This window comes from Cervus elaphus, chromosome 19, assembly GCF_910594005.1.
Source record: "Cervus elaphus chromosome 19, mCerEla1.1, whole genome shotgun sequence".
Classification (NCBI taxonomy): Eukaryota; Metazoa; Chordata; class Mammalia; order Artiodactyla; family Cervidae; genus Cervus; species Cervus elaphus.
In genome coordinates this window covers 28811702-28833534 of record NC_057833.1, presented here as the reverse complement: position 1 = coordinate 28833534, position 21833 = coordinate 28811702, and the positions used below count along the sequence as shown (strand labels likewise).

Here is a 21833-nt window from a genome sequence, read left to right as displayed (position 1 = left end):
TGGTTGTGCACATATCTGTAATATTTCTGTATGTAACCATCATTGACTCAAAGGACACAAGTTTGCACAAACTCTGGGAGATAGTGAAGGACAGAAAAGTCTGGTGTGCTGCACTCCATGGGATCACAAAGAGTTGGACACAACTGAGTGACTGAACAAAAGCAGCAAACCATTTGTATCTATATTAAGTGACATATGAATTTACAGTAGCCTCTAACTCTAATCCATTACTGTACAGATAATTCTAATCTTCTCTCCTTATATATCTGTAAACTCCCACTCCAATAATTAGAAACCTCGATCCCACTCCATTTGCTTGAAAGTTCATTTTATTTTACATGTATAGCAGTATTAATTATGTTTTTCTTTTTCTACTGCTATATGATGAAAGCTTCTCAGTTTCCCCTTAAAGTAAGTAATATTATTCCCATTTTCAGGTAAGAAAATTGAGGCTTGGGGAACTTAATTCATTTACCAGAGGTGCAGTGTTTATGAAATTAAAAGTAGGATTCACACCTAGAAATAACTTATTACAAAACCTACCAAGAGCTTCAAACTCCTGCTATTGGGAATATAGCTATGATTCCACTTACTGGTTAATGAAATCCCATGCGTCTACCAGTTTAATGGAGTAGGCCTAGGGTGAAGAACCTCTACCTCAGTGAGCAACAATCTGGAGTACATCAGAAAATGTCTCTCTTGGCTACAAGCATTAAGTAAGGATTTCTTAGAAAAGAGAAGCCAGTGGAGCCAGGGGGAGACTGGACAGGACTGAGGGGACGAGTAGGGAAGGCAAGTCAAGAGAGAAAACGCTCCATATATGGTACAATGTGAGAAGCCGCTGGAACGGTGGCTGCGCTGTGCTGGAGTGTCACCTGGGCAGTGCTGGAGCAACTTTGAGGAGATGTCCCAAGTCCAAGGGCAAAGGAAAAGTCCCAGACTGACAGTAAGAGGGGAAAATTAGCGTTTAATCAAACCCCATTCCCGCCAGAGACACTCAGAGGGCTCAAACAAACCTTGTGTGCACCAGGACCCAGGGACTCCATAGAGCCCGAGACAGAACTGTGTTTGAGTGTCTCTTGGAGGACACAAACAGAACCTTGAGCACACCAGGACCCAGGAAAAAGGAGCAGTGACCCAACAAGAGACCGACCAAGATTTGCCTGGGAGTGTCCAGGAGTCTCCAGCAGGAGGTGTGGGTCGGGCAGGGCCTACTGCAGGGCTGCGGGTGCTGAGTATAGCAGTACGTGCATGGGATCTTTTGAAGGAGGTCACCATTGTCTTCATTACCTGCACCATAGTTTCAGTTCAGTTCAGTTCAGTCCAGTCGCTCAGTCATGTCTGACTCTTTGAGACCCCATGAATCGCAGCACGCCAGGCCTCCCTGTCCATCACCAACTCCCGGAGTTTACTCAGACTCATGTCCATCGAGTCGGTAATGTCATCCAGCCATCTCATCCTCAGTCGTCCCCTTCTCCTCATGCCCTCAATCCCTCCCAGCATCAGGGTTTTTTCCAATGAGTCAACTCTTCACATCAGGTGGCGAAAGTATTGGAGTTTCAGCTTTAACATCAGCCCTTCCAATGAATACCCAGGACTGATCTCCTTTAGGATGGACTGGCTGGATCCCCTTGCAGTCCAAGGGATCTCAACAGTCTTCTCCAACACCACAGTTCAAAAGCATCAATTGGTCTGTGCTCAGCTTTCTTTCTAGTCCAACTCTCACATCCATACATGACCACTGGAAAAACCATAGCCTTGACTAGATCGACCTTTGTTGGCAAAGTGATGTCTCTGCTTTTTAATATGCTATCCAGGTTGGTCATAACTTTCCTTCCAAGGAGTAAGCATCTTTTAATTTCAAGGCTACAATCACCATCTGCAGTGATTTTGGAGCCCCAAAAAATAAAGTCTGACACTGCTTCCACTGTTTCCCCGTCTATTTCCCATGAGGTGATGGGACCAATTGCCATGATCTTAGTTTTCTGAATGTTGAGCTTTAAGCCAACTTTTTCACTCTCCTCTTTCACTTTCATCAAGAGGCTTTTTAGTTCCTCTTCACTTTCTGCCATAAGTGTGATGTCATCTGCATATCTGAGGGTATTGATAATTCTCCCAGCAATCTTGATTCCAGCTTGTGTTTCTTCCAGCCCAGGGTTTCTCATGATGTACTCTGAATATAAGTTAAATAAGCAGGGTGACAATATACAGCCTTGATGTACTCCTTTTCCTATTTGGAACCAGTCTGTTGTTCCATGTCCAGTTCTAACTGTTGCTTCCTGACCTGCATATAGGTTTCTCAAGAGGCAGGTCAGGGTTCTGGTATTCCCATCTCTTTCAGAATTTTCCAGTTTATTGTGGTCCACAAAGTCAAAGGCATTGGCATAGTCAATAAAGCAGAAATAGATGTTTTTCTGGAACTCTCTTGCTTTTTCAATGATCCAGCAGATGTTGGCAATTTGATCTGTGGTTCCTCTGCCTTTTCTAAAACCAGCTTGAACATCTGGAAGTTCTCAGTTCACTTATTTCTGAGGACTGGCTTGGAGAATTTTGAGCATTATTTTACTAGCGTGTGAGATGAGTGCAATTGTGCGGTAGTTTAAGCATTCTTTGGCATTGCCTTTCTTTGGGATTGGAATGAAAACTGACCTTTTCCAGTCTTGTGGCTACTGCTGAGTTTTCCAAATTTGCTGGCATATTGAGCGCAGTACTTTCACAGCATCATCTTTTAGGATTTGAAATAGCTCAGCTGGAAATCCACCACCTCCAATAGCTTTGTTCGTAGTGATGTTTCCTAAGGCCCACTTGACTTCACTATCCTTGATGTCTGGTTCTAGGTGAGTCATCACACCATCGTGTTTATCTGGGTCATGAAGATCTTTTTTGTACAGTTCTTCTGTGTATTCTTGCCACCTCTTCCTAATATCTTCTGGTTCTGTTAGGTCCATACCATTTCTGTTCTTTATTGAATCCATTTTTAGATAAAATGTTCCCTTGGAATCTCTAATTTTCTTGAAGAGATCTCTAGTCTTTCCCATTCTATTGTTTTCCTCTCTTTCTTTGCACTGATTGATGAGGAAGGCTTTCTTATCTCTCCTTGCTATTCTTTGGAATTCTGCATTCAAATGGGAATATCTTTCCTTTTCTCCTTTGCTTTTCACTTCTCTTCTTTTCATAGCTATTTGTAAGGCCTCCTCAGACAACCATTTTGCTTTTTTCCATTTCTTATTCTTAGGGATGTTCTTGATTCCTGTCTCCTGTACATTGTCAGGAACCTCCGTTCATAGTTCATCAGGCACTCTGTCTATCTGATCTAGTGTCTTAAATCTACTTCACACTTCCACTGTATTGTCATAATGGATTTGATTTAGGTCATACCTAAATGGTCCTGTGGTTTTCTACACTTTCTTCAACTTCAGTCTAAATTTGGCAATAAGGAGTTCATAATCTGAGCCACAGTCAACTCCTGGTTTTGTTTTTGGTGACTGTATAGAACTTCTCCATCTTTGGGTGCAAATAATATAATCGATCTGATTTTGGTGTTGACCATCTGGTGATGTCCATGTGTAGAGTCTTCTCTTGTGTTGTTGGAAGAGGGTGTTTGCTATGACCACTGCATTCTCTTGGCAGAACTCTATTAGCCTTTTCCCTGCTTCATTCTCTACCCCAAGCCCAAATTTGCCTGTTACTCCAGGTGTTTCTTGACTTCCTACTTTTGCATTCCAGTCCCTTATAGTGAAAAGGGCATCTTTTTTGGATGTTGGTTCTAGAAGGTCTTGTAGGTCTTCATAGAACTGTTCAACTTCAGCTTCTTCAGACTAGAGATCTCTTCAGGAAAATTAGAGATACCAAGAACATTTCATGCAAAGATGAGGACAATAAAGGACAGAAATGTTATCAACCTAACAGAAGCAGAAGTTATTAAGAAGAGGTTGCAAGAATACACAGAGTAACTATACTAAAAACTCTTCATGACCCAGATAATCACAGTGTTATGATCATTCACCTTGAGCCAGACATCCTGGAATGTGAAGTCAAGTGGGCCTTAGGAAGCATCACTACGAACAAAGTTAGTGGAAGTGATGGAATTCCAGCTGAGCTATTTCAAATCCTAAAAGATGATGCTGTGAAAAAGCCACACTCAATATTCCAGCAAACTTGGAAAATTCAGCAGTGGCCACAGGACTGGAAAAGGTCAGTTTTCATTCAAATCCCAAGGAAAAGCAATGCCGAAGAATGCTCAAACTACTGCACAATTGCACTCATCTCTCATGCTAGTAAAATAATGCTCAAAATTCTCCAAGCCAGGCTTCAATAGTACATTAACTGTGAACTTCCAGATGTTCAAGCTGGATTTAGAAAAGGCAGAGGAACCACAGATCAAATTGCCAACATCCAATGGCTCATTGAAAATGCAGAGTTTTCCAGAAAAACATCTATTTCCAGAAATATCTATTTCAATAAAGCATTAAAGCCTCTTACTGTGTGGATTACAACAATGTGTGGAGAATTCTTAAACAGATGGGAATTCCAGACCACCTGACCTGCCTCTTGAGAAATCTGTATGCAGGTTAGGAAGCAACAGTTAGAACTGAACATGGAACAACAGACTGTTTTTGAAATGGGAAAGGAGTATATCAAGTCTTATATTTTTACCCTGCTTATTTAACTTACATGCAGAGGGCATCATGTGAAATGCCAGGCTGTATGAAGCACAAACTGGAATTAAGATTGCCATGAGAAATATCAGTAACCTCAGATATGCAGATGACACAACACTTATGGCAGAAAGTGAAGAACTAAAGATGAAATAACTCTTGAACAAAATGAAAGAGGAGAGTGAAAAAGTTTGCTTAAAACTGAACATTCAGAAAACTAAGATCATGGCATCTGGTCCCATCACTTCACGCCAAATAGATGGGGAAAGAGGGGAAACACTGACAGTCTTTATTTTTCTGGGCTCCTAAATCACTGAAGCTGTTGACTGTAGCCATGAAATTGAAAGATGCTTACTCCCTGGAAGAAAAGCTATGACCATCCTAGATAGCATATTTAAAAAACAGTACATTACTTTGCCACAAAGGTCTGCCAAGTCAAAGCTGTGGTTTTTCCACTAGTCATGTATGGTTGTGAGAGTTGGACTCTAAAGAATGCTGAGCACCAAAGAATTGATGCTTTTGATTTTGTGGTGTTAGAGAAGACTCTTGAGAGTCTCTTGGACTGCAAGGAGATCCAGCCAGTCCATCCTAAAGGACATCAGTCCTGCATATTCACTGGAAGGACTGATATAAGCTAAAACTCCAATACTTTGGCCATCTGATGGGAAGAACCAACTCATTTGAAATGACCCTGATGCTGGGAAAGGTTGAAGGTGGGAGGAGAAGGGGACAACAGAGGAAGAGATGGTTGGATGGCATCACTGACTCAATGGACATGAGTTTTAGTAAACTCTGGGAGTTGGTGATGGACAGGGAGGCTTGGCAGCTGTAGTCCATGGGGTCACAAAGAGTCAGACACAATTAAGCTACTGAACTGAACTGAACTGAGAAACCCAATAGGCTTAATTCTATTAGGTAAATTATGAAATGGCTGACATTTGACTCTTTTTGATTTATAAAACAACCATTTCATTTAGCTCAACCCATACATTCCTGGCAACATGTGGAGGGTAAATGGGCCATTTTTCTATTTTAAAGCTAATTAGTTGATAAAGATAGAACAAATGGGACTGTTTTCCAGAAAGTGATATCCATTTTGTATCTTGCCCCCTACCCTTATTTAACCCCAAGAATAATAATCTTAAGAAAATCTTCTCTTTAAGATACAGATTTTCTTTCAAAGAGCATTGCTGCCTCATGCTCTTCCTCTAGAGGCTCTTCCTCTAGACTGGGTGGCCTCTGCATGCATGGTCAGGTCTTTTTACTGGTTGGGGCCACCCCAGATCCAGAGCTGCACTATGAGAGGGCCAGCACAGTCTCTCAGCTTAGGCTGCAGAGCAGGGCAAGGAGCCACAGGAAACCCAGCAGACCCTGCAGCAGAGCTCTCTGCACCCTCCCTCAAGTGCAAACCTGACTTGAGCTCTCCTCACATGCACAGTCCAGGCTTCCTACAGCCCTTCTGTTGGTCTCAGCTGTCCTCTGAACAGCAGAGGGGCTGGTCTCCCCTGTGTAGGACCTCAGGACTGGGGCATCCAATTTGTGGCTTTTACCGCTCCTTCCCCAGAGCAGGTGTATATCCATCCCTCCCCACTCCACATTATCTCCCTTTTCTTCTGAGTCCCCTCCCAGGGGCACAGGTCCTGACCCAATCACTTCCTCCCCTTACTACCCAATTGCCTGTGTATTTTTCTTACAGCCTTGGTTGTCCGAGTCCTTTTGCGAGTTTCCACATGTATATGTACTTTTTCCACATGTATATGTACTTTTGATGTGTTCATGGTTGGAGGTGAGCTCCATAGTCTTTTACTCCGCTAACTTGAGCCAAACCCTTAACCTGTGTCTTTTGATGGATGGATAAAGAAAATGTGATAGATATACATATAATGAAATATTATTTAGTCATTCAAAAGAAAGAAATCCTGCCATTTGTAACAACGTGGATAAAGCTTGAGAGTGTTATGCTAAGTGAAGAAAGACAAATAATATATGATCTCACTTACATGTGGAATTCAAAAACGGATCTTTAGAAACAGAGAATAGATTGAAGGTTGTCAGGAGCTAGGGGTGGGGGGAAAAATGACGGGGGTCAAACTTCCAGTTAGCTATAAAATGAGTAAGTTAAAAGATCTAATGTATAGCCTGGTGACTATAGTTAACAATACTACATTGTATACCTTGCTAAGAGAGTAGATTTTAAATATATTCAGCTTGTGCCATCCCATAAAGTAACTAAGTGAGGTAATGAATGTGTTAACTTTATTTTGGTAATCATTTTGCAGTATTTTTTATTTGAGATCATCACATTGTATATCATGAACTTACAAAATTTTAAGTCAATTATACCTCAATAAAGTTGGGAAAAAATGAATAAGAGTTTAGTATGAAAGAGAAAGACAGGAAGATGGAGAAATAAAGATCTTTCTCTCTCTCCCTTTCTTTTTTTCTTCTGAGGTTTTCCTCATCCCTAGCTTCTTCCCTCATCCCTAATATCCTGACAATCTAACTTCAATTTCTCCATAAACTTCAGTTCCCTGGACTACAGAGATGCTGAGACCACAGCAAATTTCACCACATCTGACAAATGTGACTCTGCATTTTGTCCAGGCCACTTTAAGAGCAGCTTCTATTTCTCTTAAGGATTCCTTTATTATGTACCGAATATCTCTGAGTCTTTTATCAAGAGTTGGTTCCATAAAGCTGGAATGTCTTCTACTTTGTTTGCATTTGTCTCTGTTATTCTTCATAAAAGTAAGAAATTCCAAGTGAAACATTTGGAATATTCCCCATGCCACTCTCAATTTTTCTATCTCTTTCTATCTCTTTAAGCAACAGTGATTTTTACAATCAGTGAAATGGATGTGCCTTTCTTCCCTAAAATGATGAACAGTGCCTATGATATTAATTACTTAAATCATCATCATTTAGTGAAATATTCTATCAATGTTTATTGATCTTTATTTAGTGGCAGGTCCCCTGTGTAGGATCTCAGAAATGGGGCATCCAATTTGTGGTTTTTACCACTCCTTCCCCAGAGCGGGTGTATATCCATCCCTCCCAGCCATGTTATCTCCCTTTTCCTCTGAGTCCCCTCCCAGGGGCACAAGTCCTGACCCAATAGCTTTCTTCCCTTCCTACCCAATTACCTGGGTGTTTTTCTTTTCTTTTTTTTTTTTTTTTCTGGGTGTTTTTCTTATAGCGTTGGTTGTCCAGGGGTCCTTTTGCCATTTTCCAGTTGGTTTTCAAAGAGAATTTTTCCACATGTATATGCACTTTTGATGTGTACAGAAGTACTACTTCTTCTCCCAATGTGTGTATAACATATAGTTAGACAATTTTTTAAATTGCATTGTGATTCTTAGTTAAAAAACATGTCCTCTGCTTTGATGACTGCCTAGTTTTAGAAAGAAATTATAGTATCCAATATGATCCTTCACAGAGTTTATGGGAGAGGTATAAAACAGTATTGTCATTTTCACTGAAAATTAATGTGCTCTTTAGAGCAAGATATTGTAGTACCACCTCTGCATTGCAAAATAGGGCATTTACACACAGATGCAAACTCTCAAAACAACTAGCCTCAAGGTTAAAGAACACGCTGATGCTAAGGGAATAAGCAGAAAGTGTTATGGAGTACTGCTTGGGGGGGGGGGAATATATATATATATATATACATACACACACACACATAAAAGTGAAAGTCACTCAATCATGTCTGACTCTTTGAGACCCCATGGACTATACAGTTGATGGAACTCTCCAGGCCAGAATACTAGAGTGGGTTGCCATGCCCTGCTCCAGGGGATCTTCCCAACCCAGAGATCAAACCCAGGTCTCCCGCACTGCAGGCGGATTCTTCACCAGCTTAGCCACAAGGGAAGCTACAAGGGAACAGTTCACAGGGAGTGAACTGTTGACCCACATTCTCATTGAGAACAGAAAGGAATGAATTGCCAGGTGCTAATTATGCTCTTGGTGCTTTTCCAAGAAAGGATAAATGATTACTAATTGATTACAATTCAGAAGAGAAAAATGCCTTTGGTATTGGCAATTCATAAATTCAATATTGTTTGGAGTTTCTGGTTTTGCTGCTAAGTCGCTTCAGTCCTGTCCGGCTTAGTGCGACCCCATAGAGGGCAGCCCACCAGGCTCCCCCGTCCCTGGGATTCTCCAGGCAAGAACACTGGAGTGGGTTGCCATTTCCTTCTCCTGTTTGGAGTTAGAATACGTGTTAGAACTCAGATCATGGAAACATATGTAAGAGGGAGCTGCTTCTAGTTACCTGGCTCCTTGAATGACTGCAGTGGACAATTATCATTGTTAACTCATAACAGACATATTGTGAGAGCAAAACATGAATTAATTTTGTGATAAAAGACCAACAATTCATGTTGTTACTGTAGCATAACCAGGTTTACTCAGACTAATTTATGCCAGAGGTTAAATTGGCTCCATTAGTCCAAATGAAAGCGTGTTTGTTTGGCAAACATTTTTGTTGATGTTTTTGTTTTCGACTCAGAACCTAAGAAAGATTTTAGGCAAATAGTTAGCCACTAAGTTACTTGCCTGAGGTTGCTTCCTAAAAGCTAATAGGGGGGTAAGTAGTGATTGAAAATTTTCTAGTCCCTCTGAGTTCTTTGTTAATTTTATATTGGTATTAGACTATTACATGAGTATTAATATTATTATCCAAGTTTTTGTGAAAAATAGAGTTTAATGTAACAGATTAAAGGTAATGAATGTAGTGTGTGGCCGCTTTAGTTTGTGGGTTAACCCAAAGGCTGAATCAGTCATGGTGTTCCAGCAAGTTTCCCTTTCCTCTCCTGAATGATCATTTTTAACTCTGAACATTCTATTTTCAGATATATACCCAGTTATACCCCCATCTTAAAATACGATAAAATGCAATCTCAACTACCTTTCTACTTCTGGTTGTAGTCCTGCTCATCTCCTTCCTTGTAAAGCAAAACTCCTTGAAGAAGTAGTCTATTCCAGCTGCTCCTCATCCTTTCTTTTTTTGAACCTGGTCCAATCCTGCAAAAGTGTTCTTGTCAGTGTAACCTGATTACCCTCCCACAGCCTGCTGCTCTATCAGTCTTTCACATCTTAGTTAATAACAACTCCATTTCTCTTGATGTGTAGCCTGAAGAACTTGATGCCATTCTTGACTGTTTTATTTTGTACATACTCCACGTCCAATCTATCATTAAATAATTTTTCCTCTATTGCTAAAATACATCCAAAATCCAATCGTGTCTACACTGCTTCCAATATTCTACCTGAGTCCACACTTTTCTTATATATTGTTTGCTTTTAAGCAATAGCTTCCTAACCGGCATTTCTGATTCTGCTATGCCTCCTAAAGTCTATTTTTAATTCAGCTGCCAGAGTAACTTAGATCATGTTATATTTCTGCTCGAAAAACCGTGAATGACTTCTTATATCATTCACATTGAAAATCTAAGCCCACAGTGATGTGTAAAGCTGTATATAGTTGACAACTTTGAACCTGAGTTATTTTATTTTCTACTACTCACTCTGTCTTGTTTGTTTCATTTTAGTTGTCTGGGCCTCATTGTCTCTGTTCAAAAACCATCCCAGGTACCTCCTGCCTCAGAGAATACCTTTGCATTTTCTGTTGTCTCTTTTGGGAATGCTCTTCTCTGATATTTGTGTAATCTACCCTTCATTAATTGTATTCCTTTAAGTAAATGTGATCTTTTCAGTGAGACCTGCCTCATTACTTCATCTGTATAAGAATCTCCATTCCCACATCAACAATTTTTTAAATTAATTAATTTTTAATTTTGGCTGCACTGGGTCTTCATTATGGGCTTCCCTGGTGGCTCAGAGGTTAAAGCATTAAAGGGTCTTCATTGCTTTGTGTGGGCTTTCTCTAGTTGCAGCAAGCACGGGTTGCTCTCTAGTTGCAGCAGGCACGGGTTGCTCTCTCTCTAGTTGCAACAAGCATGGGTTACTCTCTAGTTGCGGCAAGCACGGGTTGCTCTCTCTCTAGTTGCGGCAAGCACGGGTTACTCTCCAGTTGCAGCAAGCACCGGTTGCTCTCTAGTTGCGGCAAGCACGGGTTACTCTCTCTCTAGTTGCGGCAAGCACGGGTTACTCTCTAGTTGCGGCAAGCACGGGTTACTCTCTCTCTAGTTGCGGCAAGCATGGGTTACTCTCTAGTTGCGGCAAGCACGGGTTACTCTCTCTCTAGTTGCGGCAAGCACGGGTTACTCTCTCTCTAGTTGCGGCAAGCACGGGTTACTCTCTCTCTAGTTGCAACAAGCACGGGTTACTCTCCAGTTGCAGCAAGCACCGGTTGCTCTCTAGTTGCGGCAAGCACGGGTTACTCTCTCTCTAGTTGCGGCAAGCACGGGTTACTCTCTCTCTAGTTGCGGCAAGCACGGGTTACTCTCTCTCTAGTTGCAACAAGCACGGGTTACTCTCCAGTTGCAGCAAGCACCGGTTGCTCTCTAGTTGCGGCAAGCACGGGTTACTCTCTCTCTAGTTGCGGCAAGCACGGGTTACTCTCTAGTTGCAGCAAGCACCGGTTGCTCTCTAGTTGCGGCAAGCACGGGTTACTCTCTCTCTAGTTGCAGCAAGCATGGGTTGCTCTCTAGCTGCAGTGCCCGGGCTTCTCTTGTTGCATAGCAGGGGCTCTAAGACATGCGGCTTCACCGCACGTGGAATCTTCCCAGATGACGGATCAAACTTGTGTCCCCTGCGTGGGCAGGTGGATTCTTATCTACTGCACCCCCAGGGAAGTCCCCATGTCAACAATTTCTCGCCCTCTTTTCAATTTTGTTCTGCTCCTTACAACTTATTATATGCATCCCTATATACAGCTCTTTTTCTTTTTATTCAATCTTTTTGCAAGGTAGAATGTAAGCCCCATTAAGTGCTTACAGATTTTGTATGCTTTTACTGATATACTATTATTGTCTAGAAGAATGCTTATTTATTGAATTATTTAATTAAGGGCTTGACCCCTACTTTCAAATTATGTGCTAGCTAGTAATATACAAGGATGGTGATGCATGTCTCTCTCAAGAAGCTTCCTTTGTTTGTTGTCCCCTTCCCCTGGAAAAATGATTGAGATAAGCTACTCCTTCTAAGGCATCTGTTTATGAACATAAGGAAAGAGTTAGCATTTATTGCTCAATCAAGGTTCAATGCTATTCTTTTATCCCCATCATTAGTTGCTTACAATTTAAGATGATATGATGAATAAAAATGGAAGACCAATATAGATTCTTATTATAAAAATGTAATTCAAGTATTCAGATTAGCAAATTGCAATAGCTTGGGTTCAAATGTGACAATTAATGATTACATTACCTTAGTTTTCACAATGCAATTATCAATATTAAAATGATTACTATATAAAGCAGATCCTTCAATTACTCTCATGTGTTTTCTTTTGCTTCCTATTCAAGAAACTAATAAGAAGAACCAAAACTAAGGATTAATATAATTTGACCTAATTAAAACTCTGTCATCAACTTTAATATTAAGGTGTGAATGAAAATTCTTGATAACACAAAATAAAAACCAGGCCAGAAAACGTTGGCCAATTTTTACTAATTTCAACCCCAAATTCTTCTCCTTTTATTTTTTTTACCTAACTCTGTTTGTGTTTTAACTCCCAGCCTGAATTTCTTAAAACATAATTCATATGTTTATTATGCTTTCAAAATACCTTCTAACTTTATAGTCAATGAGAGCAATCCAATTATTGCTGTTACTCTTTTGATTTCCTTAGGATTTTCTCATCAGTTTTCTTCTCATAACTCAGTATCAACTGGCCTGCCCTAAACTGTAAACTTTCAAAGTAATGATAACCTTATTAAACCAAAAAAGGTCTCATGTTGGAACTTCCCAAGGTGCTGTTTGGTAAAATATGATCCCTTTTTATTTTTGTTCTCTCTCTGCCCTCATGAGATTCATTACACTGAGTTTTATACCTACTCCAAGCAAACAATCAAAGAACTATTCTCCAGTGACTTCCAGCTTAGTTTTTCTTTTATTCTTCATAATGTTTATTGAATGGCATATGTTCCTCATCTCTCTGAATCTACAGTACAGTAAATTTATGTTATCAGTAAACTAAACCAGACGTTAATGGTAAAATTATTTTGACTCAGATTATATTTCTCACATACCTCTGATTTGCCATCATCATAAAACTCATTTATGTGGATTATAAAAGTGGCTCTCATGATGAATTATGTAAAGCTCTACTTACCAGTCAAGAAAAAAATGCCATTTATATGCATTTCACTTGCTCTCTTCAGCTGAAATTATTCTTCTTTCCATTGTTATCAGATTTCATAAAATATTTGTTGAAAATCCATATTCAGTGTATAACATATATATATTTTGTAGTTCTCATACTGTCTTTCAGGGCCTTATGGCTTGATTTCTGCTGTATATCTTTTAAAAATTCACTATTTTCTTGGCATTTTAAACACAAACAAAACACTTTGAAAGGATATCCACCATCTCTCTTACAATCAGATTTCATTGTTGTTGCTGTTTCTATGTTGCTGCTGTTTTCTGTCCCCATTTTTGCTAGGAAGTGGGAATGTTTGACACAGAGACAGCCCTGATTCCTATGCTAATAACTTAGAATTTCCCCTGAGCATATTCTTTCTACATGCGGGATTATTTTACTGAATAACTTTTACTGAAATCATGCCAAGGCACTCCAAATGGTTTCAGTAGGAAATTTCTCTTTTCTTAGCCAGTTCTATAGACTGAGCTGTAGAACTAAAGACTGGTCTTACATCTACCCATCTTTAGCATGATTGAAACCAATTTGACACCCCCTGGTTAGCAAGAAGTTTCTCATTAAATGACAAGATAAATTCAATATATAGAGGTATGTCTGTCAACCCACAGAAGTGGCACTGTAGTATTTAATCAATGTAGTATTTCTGGCAGAAGTCTATGGAAAATATTTTGGCATTCAGTGTGGGGGAAATTAATATACAGGGTCAAAAAAAGTTACACTTTTTCTTCCACATATCAAGAAACAGCCATGTTTGGAGAGTAGAAATGAACAAATTAAATGAAAAAGCTATATAGAAAGAAAATTAGTGCTAAAACAACTTATGAGTTTGGATAATTAGGAAAAATCAGCTAAACAATAATGAATGTTAATATACATAAGAATTTAGTGATTCAGGAATAACAAAGTCTAATCTTCTTGTTATGTCTAAGTAATTTTATTTATGTTATTTAACCCCTGTCCTGTATCATGTAAGTTTCTTAAATCTCTGTCAAACAAAAATTTCAAGGGAGATCATGATGTCTGGATTTTGCAGGACAATGTATCAAAGAGGCAGTCTGTATAGAATCTTCTTTAAGTACTCAGTAGAGTAATGATTACTGAATATGTCTGAGGAAACTAGCTAAGGCTAGGAAAAGAACCATCTAAATTATAAGAAGGAATATTGTTCAGGATTTTAAAATACCAAGAACAGTGCCTATTTCAACCAGTCAGACTGGAAAAACTTATTAAAATATGGAGCATTGAGTAAAGTACTCAGGAATGCCTAACCTCAGTAGTGGAGGGTAGTTAGCCCTAGATTGACCTCTACTTCTAATCAGTCGAAAGAAAAATAAAAGCAAGATCCAAACCTATCAGATTGTATCCACATGTCAGAACAAAGCTAAAGAATGGTAGAGATACAAAAACAGCCAGAACCCAACAAGGTAAAGTTCACAGTTCTGTACATCCAATGAAAGACAATCAGGCATGCAAAGAAGCAGTAAAACATGACTCAGAAGGAGGAGAATAATCATTCCTTTGTTTGAAAACTGATATAGATGTTAGAATTAGCAGACAAGGACACTGAAAAAATGTGTTATAACTTCCATATGTTCAAAAAGTAAACAAATTGAAGCTGTAAAAATAGACTCCATTTGAACTTTTTGAAGTGACAATAAAAATTTCTAAAAAATGACACTGAACAGGATGAACAGCAGGTTAGACGTAGGATAAGAAAATGAGTTGGTGGGTACAGTGTTAGCTGCTCAGTCGTGTCCACCTCTTTGAGACCCCATGGACTGTAGCCCGCCAGGCTCCTTTGTCCATGGGATTCTCCAGGCAAGAATACTGGAGTGGGTTGCCATTTCCTCCTCCATATGGGTATAGTAGACTTCTCTAAACCTTAGGATTGGCCAGGCCTCAGGAAGGAGCTCTTGTCCTAGCCCTGTCTTTTGTAAGTACACAGAGGTGGAGGAAAGGATTCCCTGAGAGTCTGAGGATCTTCACCCCTAACCCCCTCAGACATTTTTATCAGCAGGAAGGGAGCAAGAGGACACTCCCTAGCAAGAGGCAAAAGATTTTTCTGAGCTTATTGTTTTCAAATTAAGCCCTTGACTCTCCTGTTCTCCACAGCTAACAGGCATTCTCTCTTTCTCTTTGCCAACAACTAAATTTACCTGTCAGTGACACAGCAAAAATAAAAAAAAGAACAATTAAAGGAAAAAGAGTGAACTGTGGGAATATTTCAAACATGCTAATATATATGTAACTGGAGACCTTAAATATGAGAAGTAGTACATAAAAATATTTAAATATTTTCTGAAAATTTCCCAAATCTGATATAAATTATACAACCACAGATCCCTAAAACACAAGAAAAAAAAAAAAAATGAAAGTACCCAAGGTATACTGTAATCAAACTTTTAAGATATAATCTTACAAGCAGCCAGAGAGGAAAAAAGAGGAAAGAATTCTTAATGCAAATTAATAGACTGGTCAACAGAAAATCACTAAAAAAAAAAAAAAAGAAAGAAAAAGAAAATCACTTTGGATAGACAGCACTTGAACCCTCCACCCAATGACATTAAAACATTCAAATATGCAGGAATCATTTTTTAACATAAAGCATTTTTTTTGTCCTCAAAAGAAGATCAGCACATTTAAAAGCATTTAGTCATAGAATGTGTTTTCTTTAATAAAATTAAAAAAATGAGATGAAATTAGAAATCAAAAAATATATCTGGAAAATTCTCAAGTAGTTGGAAACTAAATAGCATACTTCTGAGGGGAAAAAATCAGAAAATACATTGAACTGAGAAAATTTAAAAACTAAATGTGTCAAGATTTTTGGAATGCAGCTAATATAGCACTTACAGGAAATATATAACACTAGATGTCTATATTAGAAAAGAAGAAAGTCTCAAATTGATTACCTCAGCATTAAGCAATCAGAAAGAGTACAACAAATAAAATCCAAGGGAAGCAGAAGAAAGAAAACAAACAAAAAAAGAAATCAGAAGGAGAGAGAAAATGAGGGGAAAAAAGAGTGAAAATTAACAGAAATCAAAGGCTGACTTTTTGGGAAGATTAACAAATTTTGGTGAACTTCTAGCTGGACTAATTTGGGAAAAAATATATATAAGAAAGCAGTATCAGGAATGAATGAAGCAAAATCACTCTAGATTTCATGTATGCTAAAAAAAAAAAAGGTAATATTATAAGCAATTTTATACCAATATATCCCACAACTTGGGCTTTCCTGGTGGCTCAGTGGTAAAGAATCCTTCTGCCAATGCAGGAGATGCAGATTCGATCCCTGGGTCCAGAAGATTTTCTGGAAAAGGAAATGGCAACCCACTCCAGTATTCTTGCCTGGGAAATCCCAGGCAGAGGAGCCTGTGGTATACAGTGCATGGGGTCACAAAAGAGTCAGACATGATTTAGCAACTAAACAACAACAATAGTAACAAAATCCCACAATTAAGATTAAATGGCTAAATTTCTTGAAAAAGACAAGGGTGACTTAAGAAGAAATAAAGTCCCAAAGCCCTATATCTATTAAAAAATGAAAAAGAATTTGTAGTTAAAAGCCTTCCACAAAGGAAAACTCCAGGCCCAGAAGGCTTCATTAGTACATTCTACCAAATATTTATGAAAAAAAAAAATAATAATAATACTAACACTGAATAAGCTCTCCCAGAAGTTGAAGAAGAGGAAATTCTTCTCATATCATTCTATGGGTCTAGTATTATTTTGATACCAAAACCAGAAGAGGATATTAAGAGAAAACTACTGAACAATATCCATAATGAATCTAGATGAGAAAATATTTTAACAAATATTAACAGACTAAGCACAATAATGCATAGAAAGATAATACATGATGAGACTAAGTTGGATTTATCCTAAGAATGCATGGCTAATTATTCCAAAATCAATGTACTAATTCACTGCATAACATATTAAAAAATAGAAGTTTTATGAAAATTTCAAATATATAGAAAATATATTTAATGAAAAGTTTTCAGGAAGTAAAAATATAAGAGAACTTTCCTATCTTAATAAAAGTAATTTATAAAAAACTTATGCCCAATATCATACTTAAGACTGAAAGAATGAATGTTTTCCCTGTAAAGTAAAAATAAAATAAAATAAAATAGCAAGAATTTCTGCTCTCACACTGCTATTCAACATTGCATTGAAAACTTTAACCAATGTAATATGCCAGGAAAATAATGAAAGGCATAGAGATTTAGAAGGAAGAAACAAAATTATATTTAATAGCAAATTGCCAGTCATATGTGTCAAATATGACGGAAGCTGCAAAGAAGCAGAAGAATTAAAGTGAGTTTAGCAAATGTTATAGGATATAAGATCAACACACAATAGTGTTAATAGTAGCAAAGAATAATACAAAATTAATTTTTTTGTATTTTGTTTATTTATAGTTCCCTGACCAGGGGTTGAAACTATGGCCCCTGCAGTGGAAGATTAGAACCTTAAACACTGGATTGCCAGGGAAATTCCCAAGAAATCAAAATTTTTTGAAGTTACCATTTATACCAAAATAAAAAAAAAAATAAGTACTGAGGGATAAAATTTAACCCAAACTTATAAGAGCTCTACATTGAAAACTACAAAATATTTTTGAATTTAAAAGACCACAATAAATGGAGAATGTGTGTTTTGGGACCCAAAATTCAATGTTGCTAATTTGTCAGTTCTCTATAAATTTATGTAAAGGTTGAATGCAATATGGTTAAAATTCTGAGTATATTCAATTTAATCATCATTAAATTGACAAGCTAACTCTAAACTTCATATGGAAGTTTAGAAAAAAAAATCTTTGAAAACAGTAATAGGTTTAATATGTCTACTGCCTCTACTACACATCGCCAGTATTACTGCCTGGAAAATCCCATGGACAGAGGAGCCTGGCATGCGATAGTCCATGGGGTCACAAAAGCCAACCATGACTCAGCAATTAAACAACATCAACAATATACATCATATTTTACACTGTGCATTTTAAATATATGCAGCTAGTTGTATGTTGATTATACCTCAGTAAAGTTATTAAGAGACCACAGTATTTATTTCATATTAGTTCTTCTTAACTTCAAAATCCTATGCTAGAGAAATATTTAGAGTTCTGCCAAAGCTCGGAACATATAAAGAATTTGTTTTCTTACATGATGCTCCAATACTCTGACAGAGCTATGTTTGGGTTGTTCTGTGGTTCACTTGGATTTAAAAACCTTATGTGGTAAATGCCATGATTGAGTGAATAAGTATAAATTCATGATTTTGTTTCAAATGAGAATCTGAAAAACATTATTTTTCAACTTAAAAATTTAAGAAGAAAAATCTGTTTTCTTTTTACTTTATCATTATGACTAACAAATAAAAGAACTTCCACTTAACCTCCAATTTCCTTAAATGTATTTGTGTGTGTATATATATATGTGTGTGTGTTTGTGTGTAGATAAGATACAAATGGACAAACACATGCATATTATATACACATGTATGTACATATGCATATAGATATAAATAGACACCTGTATATCTATACACATATATGCACATGTTACTATATATTTATACACACACACACATACACATGTATATCCTGGAAAAGGGAATGGCAACCCACTCCAGTATTCTTGCCTGGAGAATTCCATGGACAGAGGAGCCTGGAGGGCTGCAGTCTGTGGGAATACAGAGTCAGACATGATTGAGTGATTAAGCATGCACACACCCACCCACACACACACACACACATTTATATATGTATTCACACACATTTATGTTACAAAACAGATCTAATTTTCAAAAAGAAACTAAATTTTAAAATTAGTTTTTATTTAGTTTTTATTTTGCCTACATTCTTTGCTTGTAAATATAATGGCAAAAAGAAGTGTTCAGTTTTTCTTTTTCACCCTTTGGCTTCCCCTCAAATATTTGCTGTCTTTACTTGATGACCGTGGTTCTCACAGTGAGGAAATCTCTAATGAAAGCTCCTGTTTTTATAGTGCTTTTTGAATCTACCATGCATTTGAGCCACTGTAACGTACTTGGTGGGTTTGAATTTTCCCCTGAACACATCACAAACAGAACAGATTAGTTTCTATGACTGAAGTATTGCTTGTGTTAAGTATCTCTTTAGTCTTCCTGCAACTCTGGTGCCAAGAAGAAGAGAATGTAATATTTTCATGTGCTTTATTTTAATTGAATCAGCCGCAAGAACAAAATACTTTTTTAGATTGAGTGAGAATTGCTGCCTTGGTTCCAATTCATTGCTTTGTAACCAAATAGCTCTTCTTGGTCTCGATTTATTGTATTTCTACCTCCATGTGGAAGAATTTTATAGTCAGTCTTCCTTGGGACATTGGCTGCTGAACTCTTTCACTGACACTCTTCTCATTAGGCTACTGAGAAAATTAAATAGATTCTATCAGTCTCTTTCCTAACATTCTGGTGATATTTTATGGACTATGGGCTGAGAGTGAGGAAATTTAACTGTAACTTCTAAGAACTAACTTCCCATTAAGGGAACAAAATATTTTCTGTTTCTTGTCAGGGTGGATGTGGTGGAAAGAAGGCCTTCATCCCCTGTGAGCAAGATTAAAGTCCCAAACTTGACCCTAGAGATGTCCTTCCTAGCACATTATCTACCACTTTTTAAAACAAATATGAAAGAGCCAAATATTCCCTAATTAGTGTTAATATGTACCCTAGGCTTTAATCAGCAGTAACTCTGAGGTCAGCATTTATAATCACGTTTGAGAACGGGGCACTTGGATCAGACTTTTCCTGCCTGGGAATCAGGCATAGAATCCACAGGCTTTGGAGTCAGAAATCCCACTCTCCACACATCCCTTTGCCACTTTCTATGTCTACCATCATGGACAAAGTCATCAATTTCTCTGAATGCAAGTGTATTCTTCTGTGATACGTATGGGTTAATGTTAATTATTTTAGATAGAGAACAAGCTAAAGTTAGTGTGCTGTCACAAAGAGATACAGAAACATGATGACTTAAGTGAGAAATTTATTTCTCTCTCATGAAAACAGTCCAGGACTGATGAGGAGGCTTTGTAAACTTTAACACATGGCTTCTATTGCGAGGCTAGGGTTAAGGCTGGTGATCATCATTTCTAGTCAGTGGAAGGTGAAGGGAGAGTGAGGGTAAGCAGCTTCTCTGCTGAGTTTGTTGCCTGGAATATACAATCAGTGTTGTTATTTCTTCCCCACTGGCCAGGGCTTGGCCACAGGCAAACACGCGTATGAGTCTGAGAGAATGTGTTCCCAACTGGTAGGCCATGTGCCGAGCTAAAACTTGGAGGGACCTTTCTTTAAAAGAAAGAGATAAGAATGTATGCTAGAGAACAATGAACAAACTCTAATGTTAAAATATGCAGGCAACAAGATTTAAGAGGTATTGTCTGAAACCAGGTTAGGTATAAGGCATGTTGAAATAAATGTCATTAAATGCTCAAGTATTTTAAATAATGGAATAATCATTTAATCTATACTTGTAGATTAAATAAAATAATTATTTGATCAGACACCTCCCAGAATCTGAATCAGACAAAGGAGCTTTGTCAGATGGGGTGACCTTTCCTTGGCTTCTCCCAAACTAGTGACTTCATGTCCACCTGAGCCAAAAAATGAAAGATATTCTCTATGACCTAGAAGAGATCCAGGGAAAGTTACAAGAAAATTTCATGCAGCAAGGGGCCCTTGAAGAACAAATGCAGATTGAACTCCCGGAAGCTCCATCTTCTTCCTCATGCTCACTGCCTGACCAGAGCCACCTTGCACCCAAAAGGGTTTCCTCATCTGCTTGATAGACCATCAGTCCAAACTTTGACCTTGGGAGCGTCTCTTATAATCTGAAGGTGTCCACAGATCACCGGACAGTCACTGTATCTCACTTCCCACACTCCTGACCCTGGAGTCCTGAGAGGCTTGCCTCCAGCCAAGCCTTATGTTTCCAGGCCCTGTCTTCTGGGCAGCAGTACTGGGAAGTGGACACTCAGCATTGTAGCCACTGGACAGTTGGGGTGACCTTGTGGAGGGATGAAGCAAAGCCAGATCCTGGGAAGGACCACAGACTCTTGATGTATAGAGTGGAAAGGGACCAGCCAGCTCTCTGCATGGGGCACAGTCAAGGAAACTGTCCTCAGCTCACACAGACCTAGTGTGGTGGACATCTGGCTAGACCTCGGGGAGGGAAAGCTTGCCATTTATTCTGTGGCTGATCCAGCGAAGCCTCTGTTTGAGCGCCCAGTCTCAGCCTCTTTTCCTCTGCACCCTGCCTTCTGCTGTATGACTTATACCCTGGAAATTCTCTGACTATAAAGCAAATGAACATGTAAACATTCCCTGGGTGTTAAAACATATTGCTCTCCCAGTCTCTCAGCCTTCAACTTCCCAGGAGGTGCTAGTGATAAAGAATCAGTCTGCCAATGCAGGAGAACTAAGAGATGTGGGTTTGATCCCTGGGTTGGGAGGTTCCCCTGGAGGAGGAAGTGGCAACCCACTCCAGTATTCTTGCCTGGAAAACCCCATGGAGAGAGGAGCCTGGAGGGCTACAGTCCAGGGGTCACAGAGAGTCGGACACAACTAAAGTGACTTAGCACACAGCATGCTTGTAAATAGAAGCTTTTAGAAGTTTCTTTATTAAAGTTTTAGAAAATACATCCATGTGTTTTTTTCTATCTGCTAAAGCAAATGTTTAAATTGAAGAACTTGAACAAGTTTAATTGTGTCAGTTTTCACAATTAGCAAAGACAGAGGTAAACACAAAATAACCAAAGAGTAGGACACACTTACATAAGAGATTTTCAACTGTTTTAGACTGTAATGTAGCAAATAATACAGTTTGAAACAAAATT

General features: G+C 38.5%; 1 pseudogene; it reads left to right on the top strand.

Moving 5' to 3' along the window:
• The window catches only part of LOC122675204, a 42271-nt pseudogene extending 20957 nt beyond the window's left edge, over nucleotides 1-21314 (top strand).
• The last annotated feature ends 519 nt before the right edge of the window (nucleotides 21315-21833 follow it).